Below are 12,750 nucleotides of genomic sequence, written 5' to 3'. Positions count from 1 at the left end.
CCCTTCTCCTTCTTGAAGTAAACGGGGCGTTTCTTTCTCCATCTGCCCTGTGCTCTGGATCCCTCTCACTTTTTAAAAAAATTAATTAATTAATTAATTTTGGGCTACATTGGGTCTTCGTTGCTGCATGTGGGCTTTCACTAGTTGCGGCGAGCGGGGGCTACTCTTCGTTGCGGTGCACGGGCTTCTCATTGCGGTGGCTTCTCTTGTTGCAGAGCACCGGCTCTAGGCGCGTGGGCTTCAGTAGTTGTGGCTCATGGGCTTCAGTAGTCGTGGCTCGCAGGCTCTAGAGCGCAGGCTCAGTAGTTGTGGCGCACGGGCTTGGGTGCTCCACAGCATGTGGGATCTTCCCAGACCAGGGCTCAAACCCGTGTCCCCTGCATTGGCAGGCGTATTCTCAACCACTGCGCCACCAGGGAAGCCCCCCTGCCCCCTCACTTCTGAATCTTTAACTCTTCCTCCTGATGGAGCCCCCTCCTCTCCCAGTCTCCTTATCTCGGCAGCCCTGTGTCACTGTTGCCTCCCTGCTAAAGTGTATGCTCCCTGTGGGCAAGGTACACATCTGCCTGGACCACCCCACGCAGCGGGGGTCCGGAGGGCCTGGGCACACTGAGGAGGCTCCGTGGCCAGTGTCTGAGGGCTGCACGGTCCCACCTCTGCCTCGACTGGCAGCGTGATGCTTCGCAGGGCCCTTTCTCTTTTCCGGGTTCCCCTCTCTTTGCCTGTGAATGAGCTCTCCTCCAGAGCTCCATGGCCCTCTGATCTTGGCACTGGCCCCTAGGACCTGTGACCTGGAGTGCTGTGAAGTGGATGGAGAGGGGAATAGTCTCCCCACCCTTGTTCCTCCACCTCGTTCTCAGAGGAGGTGCTGGGATGCGAAGCAGAAGGCAGGGGGGAGTCGGCTCAGTTAAACTGTGTGCCAGCGTCTGTGATAGGCTTCCCATATTTCCCCCTGTATTTCATTTATTTATTTATCTATTTATTTATGCAGATCAGGAAGTATATTAGTTTGCTGGGGCCGCCTTAACCAAATACAGAGACTGGGCAGCTTAAACAATAGAAATGTACTGTCTTTCTGTTCTGGAGGTGGGAAGTCTGAGATCAAGGTGCCAGTAGGGTTGGTTCCGCCTGAGGCTGTGAGGGAGAATCTGCTCCAGACCTCATTCCTTGGCTTGTGGATGGTCATCTTCATTCACTGTCTTCACATCATCTTCCCTTTGTGTGTGTCTGTCTATGTGTCCAAATTTCCCTTTTTTATAAGAACACAGTCATATGGGATTGGGACCCACCTAATGGTCTCATTTAAACTTGATTGCTTCTTTTTTTTTTTAATTAATTTTTATTGGAGTGTAGTTGCTTTACAATGTTGTGTTAGCTTCTACTGCAAAATGAATCAGCTATATATATATACATATATCCCCTCTTTTTTGGATTGCCTTCCCATTTAGGTCACCACAGTGCATTAAGTAGAGTTCCCTGTGCTCTACAGTAGGTTCTCATTAGTTGTCTATTTTATTCATAGTATCAATAGGGTATATATGTCAATCCCAATCTCCCAATTCCTCCCACCGCCCCCTGTATTTTTAAAAAAAACTTTTATTTTTTAAATATTTATTTATGGCCGTGCCATGCAGGAATGCAGGATCTCAGTGCCCCGACCAGGGATCGAACCCATGTCCCCTGCAGTGGAAGTGCGGAATCTTAACCACTGGACTGCCAGGGAAGTCCCCCATCCTCTATTTTAAAAATAATTTAATTCTCAAATCAACCCCCTGAGGTGGTTTTTACAGGAGAGTGAGCTGAGGTTTAGAAAAGGTGAGTCAGGTCCCCGCCTTCCCCTCGCCCGGCTGCCTCCGCGGGACACATGCCGGGACCAGCATCAGCCTCTATCACGAGTCTGAACCTGGCTTCTACTTCCTGAGGCTCTGAGGCCTTGAGCAGGTGACTGAGCCTCTCTGGGCCTCAGTGTAAGTTAGGGAACTGGGTAGGACCCCCCCCTCCCCGCTGGCTGGCATCAACAGGCCCGGGGGAGCTGAGGGGCAGGGTTGGGGGCTGGCAGTTGGGGTGCATGGCAGTGTCTGCCCTGTCCCGTGGCCAAGTTCGAGAGGAGCTGGAACAGGGGGGGCCTCCGGGGCAGGCGGGCTGGAGGGAGGGTCCCTCACCTGCGCTGGAACCTTGGGGAAGATGGGAGACCAGGGGGTCTGCAGTACCTTTCCTAACCCCTGAGTGGCCACCACAGGACATGTAATGTAGGACATTCCTACAGGGCACTGGACACTCCAGAATCCCCCTCCTCTGACCCTCAGGTCCATTTCTATCACCTTTTCTAGTTCCATCTCAGGCCACATCTGTCTCTTGAGTTCAGAAGAGGCTGGAATCTTCCCAAGGTCTCTGTCACCTGTCTCTCCTCTCATGGCCTCTCAGCTGTCATCTCTTTACCGACTGTTGCTGTCACATCCTTACCATCTCCTTCCTTCTCATCTCCTCACTCTCCTCACTCTCCTGAGTGTCCTCTCAGCCACTACAGATCAACATCCTTCTCCGTCTTCAAAGCCATCTCCACTGATCTCTTCAATCCGAGCTGAAAGCTGAAAGCCGAAAACTCTTTGTTGGAAATCCTCCGATGCCCCTTTTCCGCGGTGCGGGAGCCATCTGTGTTCTGTAAGTCTGTGGGCTTCTCTGTTTGCACACAGCTGACGGGGAACTCCTTGAGGGCTTTGTCCCTGTCGCCCCTCAGCCTGGCCTCCGACCTGCCTGAGGGAGCAGCCACGAGCGACCACAGAGCTGGGCCTTCTTTCCATGTCTGGATCCCCCTCCACTGCCGAGCAGTCTTCCACTGCACTGAAGCACCCCTTCCTGCCCTTTGCTGCTTCCTCTCAATGTTTCTACTAATCACTCCCCTCTTTTCTTCTCACGGCCCAGTGCCCCTCACACAGAGCCGGGGCTCCGGCCGGGAGGCCACGGAGGTGGCCAAGTGCCATCCTGGCAGCTTCCAAGCTTCTCCCACTGCCCTGCAGTTCCCCAGGCCTGCAGGTGAGCGCCTGGAGCCCGTTCAGACTCCTTATCTGGAAGGCGTTCACTCTTATCAGTGGGGCGCCCGAAACTGCTTTCTCTCCTGTGCTTTAGAGAAGACCTTGCGGACCTTCTCTCTTCTCCTGTTTGGTCCTTCATTTCTCCAGGCACAAGGTGCCATCTGGAGGGGACAAGGACACATCTTGGTCTCTGGGAACCTGCACAGGAGGCGGTGCCCAGAACGCTGGCCTCTGCTCAGGCTGGGGATGTCAGCAGCTCGCTTCCTCACTGCCTCCAACCCGATGTTGAAAGAGAAATGCTCCACTAGAAAGAGTTGCCTTGAGGCTGAGTTATGGGAGCTTTCTGGCAGTGCCAGGCTGGCCTGTGGTCACTGCGGGCTCCTACAAGTAGTAAAAGTTGACGGTAAGGAGAGTAAGACAAGGAAGCATGTTTCTTATTCCAGGAGGGGATGGGAGGGTATCTAATGGCTGCAGAGCATTCATGAAAATGTCTGGATTCTCATCTCGGTTCATGGGGTTGGGGTCTGACTCCAAACATCTCCCAAGGCCTCGTCCCTGGTCCTGCTCTTCAGGGTCTACCAGCATCTGTGAATCTTTGCTCCTTGACAGAAGGAGGAAGCCTAAACTCAGGGCATCAGCCTCTGTCCCAGGCCAGAGGTCACGACCTTAACAGTAACTATGGTTTTGCCGATCCTTCCTGCCCTCAGGGTCTTCTCACAGGTTTGACCCTATTTACCCCACTGAACCCCAGGCCTGCCTGATTCTCCTTTATTTCACAAACCTTCTTGGCTCTGAACTTGGTTTCCCCAGTGAATGCTCATTTCAACTCAACAAACATTCCTTGAGCTTCCAAGAGAGCTGCAGTCTCTGCCTTCAAGGAACCTTTAACTTTGTAGTGAAAATAAGACACTTCCACAAAAATCAAAATGTAGGTTGTGGCGTTTCAGCAGATGGAGAAGCAAAGTGCTACTGGAGCCGAGAGGAGGTTAGTTCCAAATGAGTACAGGGAAAAAGAGGAGGGTAGGTCTGGGAAGGCTTCTTGGAAGAAGTGGCATTGAGCTGGGCTTGAAGGCTTCAGGAAGTCCAGATGGGTGGAGGAGGACATTGGGCAAAGGGAGGGTGTGCTTGGGGAATCACCAGCATTCCACTATGGCTCAAGTACAAGTTGAGAGAGAAAGAGAGACACAGAGACACAGAGAGAGAGATTATCAAAGGAAGGTTGAAATGATGTCATTGATGGTCTTCAGGTCAAGCTTAGAAGCTTAAACTTTTGTAGAAGAGGGGAAACCAGAGAAGAATTTTGAATCGAGAAATGCCCAAGACTCAGTCTGGAAGCCATTCTTTTCCCCAATCAGTCAGCATATCTACATCCGTTACCTCTTTAAGAATTCATCCTTCTCTCTCCATCTGTAGGGTCACCACAGCCTCTGTTCACGCCACCATCTTCTCTCACCTGGATTGACGCAGCACTGCCCTAACTAGTCTTCCAGTCTCCACACTCCCCTCCACCATGTCTACTCCTAATGTATTCCTCCCCCAGCAGCCAACTTGGTCATTGTCAAAGTGCAAATCCAACTGTGCCCATTTCCTGCTTTGTGACTTGCGAGAGCTTCACGTTATCCTTGGGATAAAGCCAACATTCCTTTCATATGACCCACCTGTCCCTTCCTGCCTCTTGCCATTCCTGCTGCCTTACTAACTGATCTCTAATTCTGCAGTCCCTTTCTCCATGGGAATGCCCCCTCCACTCATCACCTGGCTTGACCCCATGGGTCTCTGGGTCAAGGTTCAGCTCCGGTGACCCTCTCCTGGGGACCTGGCTCTGTCTCCCACCTCCTCTGGCTTCAGCTACCCAGCTTCCTGTTGTTTTAACACGTACTGCGCAGCACTGAAATGGCTTGTTGATCTATTATTTTCCCCTGGTCTCTGATTTTTGATCGGATCTGTGTTCCCACAGAGCAGGTGCTTGGGGCTCAAAAAAAAAAAAAAAAAAAAAAGTGTTCTCAGAAGGATGAGTAAGTGTTCACTTCCTCCCTAGACCGATTGACCTCTCCTGCCCACAAGCCCCACGCCCTCTGGACAAATTATTTGCTCCTGTTTCTTCTTCTCTTCTTCTTCTCCTTGTCTTTCTGTCCAAAGAGGTAACTATAGTGCAGTAGGAAGAGGACACGTAAAGTTGTTTACAAATAACACCTCTGTGAAAATTCTGGAGTGAAAGGCCCAACGGTTAACAGTGGTGGCCTCTGAGGAGTAGGGCAGGAGGTGATAGTGTATTCTTTTCATTTTCTCTAATTTCTTAAATTGACCGTATTTTGTAATGGGGAAATACTCTTTTTTTCCTTTTTTCTTTTTTTAGTTAGAAAGACTGAAAGAGCTTGGTTTCAGGCAACTGTCTAAAACAAGAAAAGCAGAAAAAAACATATATTTATAAAATCTCTCTCGAAGGACATATAATAAATGGACAATGTCAATCACCTCCTTGGAGGGGAGCTAGGAGGCCAGGGCCTGGGGAGACAAACTTTTCTCCGTATCCCTAAGTACCTTTTGGATTTTGAACCACGTGCAAAAAATAGTGTGATTACAAAGAACTGAGTTTGACTTTTAACCCTCAGGTAACCGAGGGAGCCTCACTTTCCCCATCTGAGAAGTGGAGAAAACAGATGCCACTTCACAGGGTGTCTGCAGGGAGTGGGTTGCACGGCCGGCTCTGGGGCGCCACCCAGAGGCAGGCTGGGGCCTCTGCCCTCCGATCTCCTAGTGCTCCCTCCCTCTCACCCCTGCTTGTCCTCCAGATGAAGCTGTCAAGGCCGAACTGTGTCTGCCAACATATCTCCCCCGGAGTTGCCTGCCTTGGCTTCCTGCCTGTTGGAAAACAGCTAATAGCATGGAGCAAAAGCCACCCTTGGAGGCTCTGGGCATCTCAGACAGCCAGACAGCTCTTTGTGTTTTCTCAGGTTCTCAGCTTGCCAGCTAGTTCCACACATCAGAAATATTTTGGGTCAGCACTGCAGTTTCAACCACACAGATGCGTTTTGTTTCATGACTACTTCCTTATAATAGCTCTGGGAAAAACTGAGCTGGGCCCTGTCCCAAACCACGTTCCTGGCATGGCCAGCTACATTCAAGATGGTGCCTTTGGGTAGAGTCATAAAAGAAATCGAGATCTCCTGCAACTCACTAGGATTTGGTCTGGAAAAAAGGACTGTTTGGGTTGAGTTTCTAAAGGGCTGTCATCACCACGACCTTCAAGCTGTTTGAGGCAGGAAGAGGAGCTTAGTTTGCTATGTTTCTGCCTGTTCAGATATCCCTGCTTTTCTCTGCAGCCCTGTGGATTGTTTTCTCCTGTATGTGGATATTTATTGAGTGTTGATGAGAAGTGTGATGCTGAAGGAGTTGCTGTCTTTGTTGCCCGGGATAGGGCTGCCAGATTTGGCAAATAAAAATACAGGGCACCGGTTAAATCAAAATTCCAGATAAGCAATGAATCTTTTTTTAGTATGTCCTGTGCAATGTTTGGGACACGCTTACATTAAAGATTTTTCGTTGTTGCAGTCTAAGGATGTCCCGTGTAATATTTGCATACTTATACTAAAAATTACTCATTGTTGATCTGAAATTCAGATGTAACTGGGTGTCGTGTATTCTATCTGACAACCTTGCCTGTGAAGGACACAGACGAATCCGCCTCAGCTCTACAGGGGGACAAGAGGCCACTGCTCTTGCTCACAGGCTGGTCCTATTCTTAAAAGCAGCCCTCCAGGTGGGAGGGAGGCTCAAGAGGGAGGGGATATGGGGATATATGTGTACATATAGCTGATTCACTTTGTTGTACAGCAGAAACTAACACACCATTGTAAAGCAATTATACTCCAATAAAGATGTGAAAATAAATAAATAAATAAAGCAGCCCTCCACCCTAGGCCATAGGCTCAGAACCCAAATGGGCCGGGCCCAGCGTGCTCGCTTGGTCCCCACGCCCTCGTGAGCACTTCTCCTCCCCCTGCCTGGGATCCACGTCCAGGATGGGATCCGCTCTTCCGGTTCCCATGACTCAGGCTCTCCCCAGATTTGTTCTGTCCTCTTCAGACAGGTCCACCCATTGCCTTGGTGTGAGGATCCAGCTCGGAGAGGAATCTAGTAGAAATGCTATCAGTCCAGAGGCCCGAGTTCCACTGAGACCCTGTATCTGAAGATGTGATTGGATTCCAGAGGCGGGGGTAGACGTGTATCCGTGCTGAATTCCACCCAACACCATCTGCTGTGGGGCAGGTGGTGATTGGGGTGAGTTTCCTGCTGTTTCATTCTGGTCCAGTAGGTGAATCCCCAGTAGAGTCTGGGCCGGAGTCCTCAGAGGGAACTGTGTCACCTGAGAAAATAGGATTCAAACTCACTTCTGAGTCACTTCATGATGCCAGATGCCCTGCTAGCTCCCAGAGACCTATACCCAATTGTGACTTTCTGCACAATTGTGACTTGGACTGCTTTCTGGCATAGCCCTGACCTTCCTTCCAATGAGAGGCCGTGTGAAAGGGACCATCAAGCCCTGCTGGTCAGCACATGGTGTGCAAGATGCTGCTTGTGGCTTAGTGAGGCCCAACAGGACATTCCACATCGTGTTAGCCAGAGGCCATGAAATACCACATCTGTGCTGGCTGCTGGGGCTGCTGACTGAGGTACCACACCGTGTATCGTCTCTCGGTTCTGGAGGCTGGAAGTCCAACTCCGGGTGCCAGAAGGGCCGGGCTTCCTCTGACACCAGCTGGGAGGCCTCCCCAGCTTCTGGTGGTTGCTGGCCATCCTCGGTGTTCCTTGGCCTGCAGACCCATCACTCCAACCCTCCCCCTTCACTTGGTCCTCTCCCTGTGTCCTGTCGCCAGATGCTGCCCATGACATGTATTTTTAACAAAAACTGATTGGTTGCTAATAAATAAAAATGGAAAATTGACACCAAAAATCTGGATTTGGGTAGGTAACAGTGACCAGTGCCAGCTTTGCTAGAGTGCAGGTGACTGTCTTCTCACACACACGAGTGTAAATGAATTCGTTGTACCCTTTTGTGAGAGTAAACACAGAGAAAGCTGGGGGACACGGGGTGGGGCCCTCGAGGTCGGAGGTGAGAGGGGACACCTCTGTCTGGGGCGGGATGAGGGGACCCGAGCCCCTCAGCACCTGGGGGTGCTCCACGGGCGGAGTGGACCTCAGACCCTGCCAGTGCAGCCCCGGCATTGATGCTGACGCTCAGAGCAGCGCCCTCACTCCTCGGCCTCTGCACCACCCTCGGTCCAGCCTCTCAAGGTGCCCTCCTTCTCTGGCACTTTCCTCGGGCAACAGAAAGGTTTTTCATGGGATATTTTGGAGTTTTTAAAATCATCTGTACACGTTTTGGCTAAGGAGGTGTTTTTTGTGACTTCCAGCCATGCCTACTTCCATCTGGTTTCTCGTGGTTTCCAGGACAGTCCTCGCCCCTGCGCCGCCCCTGACCCCGAGGCAATCAGAGCTCTGATTTTCAGGAATATTTCTCACCTGCACGATTCTGCACCCCTTAGAGCCTCTGCTGAGGAGAGTTCTACAAATTCCGTCCTCATTCATTTTTGCTTATACAGCACAGCAGGAGGCATTTGTCCACATCCTTGTTCCAAGGCAACACCGTAGCTAAAATTGCACTCCTTAGTTTACCCCCAATTTTGAATTTCTTGGTTGAGGACCATCACTTTCTTAATTTTTTAAAAGACTTCCACCACTGACACAGAGCATTTGGCTTTTTTTTTTTTTTTTTTAAAGATGAGATTTACAAAGGATATGGGACTGGTGCTTTAAAGCAGATGGTTCTGAGTTTCCTTTTTTTTTTAAAGTACTTATTATTTTATTTATTTTATGGCTGTGTTGGGTCTTCGTTTCTGTGCGAGGGCTTTCTCTACTTGTGGCAAGTGGGGCCCACTCTTCATCGCGGTGCGCGGGCCTCTCACTGTCGCGGCCTCTCGTTGCGGAGCACAGGCTCCAGACGCGCAGGCTCAGTAGTTGTGGCTCACGGGCCCAGTTGCTCCGCGGCATGTGGGATCTTCCCAGACCAGGGCTCGAACCCGTGTCCCCTGCATTGGCAGGCAGATTCTCAACCACTGCGCCACCAGGGAAGCCCCTTGGCTTTTTTAAGGGCTATTTTCGACAAAGCTACTAATCTTTTAAAAACGATTTAAGTACTATATATACACAAGCTAAAGGTTCTATCCCTGATGAGTTGGAACAATAAGAATGCGCTGAGTTTCAGCTGCTGGGAGGTCAGCAAGGTGGGGTCCCTGGGAAGCCCAAGGTTCTGGGACCACACTGGGTGAGATGCACCCACATGAGCCTAGGAGGCACGCATTGCTGTCTGTGTGCTGGAGAGGGGTGACTAGAGCTCAGAGCCCAAGGAGCTTGTCCAAGGTCACTCAGCTACTATAGGGCAGAGCAAGACTGCACTCGGGCTCCCTCACAGCAGAGCTGATTATTCACAGCCTCTGGCCGGGTGACCACCTGCCTCACGCCCCCCACTCAGGGGAGTCTGGGAGGAAACACCCTCCTATAGGGGGTAGGGAGCAGGGTGGGGAGGGAGTTAAGAAGACACACCTTTAACTTTATTTGTTTGTGGATTATTCAGCTTTGATCCAGGGCCAATTTATTACCTTTGTAGTTCTTAAGAAGCAAGAAAATGTTAAAATCGATCGATCCATCCATACAAATAAATATTTGAAGCCTAAGAGAAAATGAAAGAAATGGAGGCTCAGCAAAACTGCATTATTCCATGTCATTGACTTTTATAATCTTTTTTTTTTTTTTTGGCTGCATTGGGTCTTCATTGCTGCGCGTGGGCTTTCTCTAGTTGCGGTGAGCTGGGCTTACTCTTAGTTGCGGTGTGCGGGCTTCTCATTGCGGTGGCTTCTCTTGTTGCGGAGCACGGGCTCTAGGCACGTGGGCTTCGGTAGTTGCGGCACGCAGGCCCAGTAGTTGTGGCTCCCAGGCTCTAGAGCACAGGCTCAGTAGTTGTGGCATGTGGGCTTAGTTGCTCCACGACATGTGGGATCTTCCTGGACCAGGGCTCGAATCCGTGTCGCCTGCATTGGCAGGTGGATTCTTAACCACTGCGCCACCAGGGAAGTCCTATAATCTTTTGAGAATAGTTGTAAATCAATAGATGTTGAGAGTCTGTGGTGTTGGCTTGGCTGCCATCATCTTGTTGGAACAGAATTCAGTTTTGGATTTTGTCTCCTGTGTATCACTGCTGACCTTACGAATTTTGGGGGTGTATTTTGTAAATCTGCATACCCGAAGGATGGCAAGCCCCTTCAGAACACAAACTATGTTCGCATTGCACCTTTATCATCTGTTGTCTGGGGCATCTTGGGCAAAGTGCGTAAAATTCTCATCCTGGGTCTGAGAACAACAGATCTTTTTTTTTTTTTTTTTTTTTTAAAGAAATTCACTTTCTTTCTTTCTTTCTTTCTTTATTTATTTATTTATGACTGTGTTGGGTCTTCGTTTCTGTGCGAGGGCTTTCTCTAGTTGTGGCAAGTGGGGACCACTCTTCATCGCGGTGCGCGGGCCTCTCACCATCGCGGCCTCTCCTGTTGCGGAGCACAGGCTCCAGACGCGCAGGCTCAGTAATTGTGGCTCACGGGCCCAGTTGCTCCGTGGCATGTGGGATCTTCCCAGACCAGGGCTCGAACCCGTGTCCCCTGCATTGGCAGGCAGATTCTCAACCACTGCGCCACCAGGGAAGCCCCAACAGATCTTTTTTTGCTCAGAAAACTAAACAACTGGAAAACAGTTAAGACATAAAAGTCACATGAGAAGTACACGGCTTAACTCAACAGTCAGTATTTACATAGTTAATATAAAGTGGATCATTAACATATAAATATATTTGGAGAAAGAAAGAGGAAAAAATAGAAGTAGGTAGTTGCGTTAAGTTCACAAAAATCCTGTGAAAACATTGGCTCTAAAGTTAATATGTACCAGAATCATCGACTAAAATGGTTCCAGCGTTGCCACTGGGAGTGGGGCTTAGGGTGGGGCTGCTGTTTTTCATTAGGAACGCATAATCCTTTATTGTTAGGGTTCTTAGTTGAGACGACAGAATCCACTCTAGCTTTTTTCTTAAGAAGACAGGAGTTTAAGGACTAGCTGGAGCTCCAGGAATCACGGGGAGATGTGAAGAGGCTGGGTTTCTACAGTGGTTCCACGCTGGCCTGCAGAAACGGCCACTGCCTGCACGCCCACTGCCCTGCTGAGAGCGGCAGCCTCCTCGCCCCAAGGAGGCGAGGCTCCAGGTCAAAGGTGTGGGAGGTCAGGCGATGGGTAGGACCCACCTCCCACGGTCCGGAGTGGTGCTGAGAACCAGCAAGGCTAAAACACTGCTGGGAAGCTGGGTTTTTATGACATGGAACTGTTCAAACGAATTTTATTTTTTGAAGCCAAGCATACATATTACTTTGATGAAAATAAAAAAACTAAAAAAGAAAAGGGCTTTGTGAGCTGGAAGTAGAGCCAGCTTCTAGGCTTGTCAAGTACTTTTAACAGGATGAGTTGGTATTTTCACGTGGTAGGTGGAAAGTTATTTGAAGGTTGGTTTTTAGCTCACTTCATCTTAAGGGATGCGGTGTAGCCCTCTTGCTGGCTGTAGTCAAGTACAGGGGAGGCCATGAGCCTGGTCCTTACCCAGGAAAGAAAGGCATTTGCAAAGCCAGTGCCTCTCCCCCGGTTTTGTTCCGAGCTCCTGACCTCCCCCCCTTCCCCAGGCCCCTTATGATCGACACGTGAAACTTGATTATCCTAAAGCAGTCATCTGAAATCGCACTGTGTCAGGTCAGATGGTTGACTGAGCCTGGCCAGGGACAGGTGCCCATGGAGGAGGGAGGAAGTGGACACTCCAAGGGGCGTATTTATAGCAGTTGGAGTTAAAAATACAACCAGCCTGTTCCCAAAGCCTGGGCCGGACCCGATGGCGTGGGGACCTCTGTGGTGAGTGAGCCTCACGGTGCCGAGGAGCAGAGTGGGGTGGGGAGGAAGGCCCCTCGCCACAGAAAGCCCCAAGAGACGGCTCGCCCAGAGGTCTGTGATGCCATGAACACAGGTCCCGGGAGGTGACTAGTCACCGGCAACCCGAGGTCTCTCCCCGCGTCTGGCTTCCTCACCAGCTGGAGCTTAGATCGTGGAACACCGAGGGGAGCTGCAGGAACCCATTGATGAAATCTGCAGGGCAGGGGAGGACTTTCCAAAGAGCTTCACATTTAGTCACGGTATTTTCCCCCAAGTTTTACTGAGATATAGTTGACATATAACATTGTCTTAGTTTGAGGTGTACAGCATAATGATTTGCTATATGTATATATATGTCTTGAGGAATGATCATGGTGGTAAGTTTCGCTAACAGCCATCACCTCACACAGTTACTCTTTATTCACAAGTTGACTGATTGGCAAGTTTGTCACTGATGTACATTGTGTTGTATCTATTGAAATGCGCTTCTGGAAAGAGATGGAACATTGGAGAAAACTGCTTTTGTGGTAAAAACATTGTTGCAAATTACAAAAACCACTTTTTTTTTTTAATGAATGTAAAATTTTTATTCATTTCTTTTGGTACAAACTAGTGTTTATTTAAAAATAATATTTAGGAATTTATACTCACAGGATATGTTATAGTTAACATCCAAAGACAAAAAATATTTCTTGACAATTTATTA

The sequence above is a fragment of the Balaenoptera ricei genome, chromosome 2 (genome assembly GCF_028023285.1).
Source record: "Balaenoptera ricei isolate mBalRic1 chromosome 2, mBalRic1.hap2, whole genome shotgun sequence".
Lineage (NCBI taxonomy): Eukaryota > Metazoa > Chordata > Mammalia > Artiodactyla > Balaenopteridae > Balaenoptera > Balaenoptera ricei.
The sequence above is the reverse complement of the archived record's forward strand: the minus strand, read 5'-3'. Positions refer to the sequence as shown.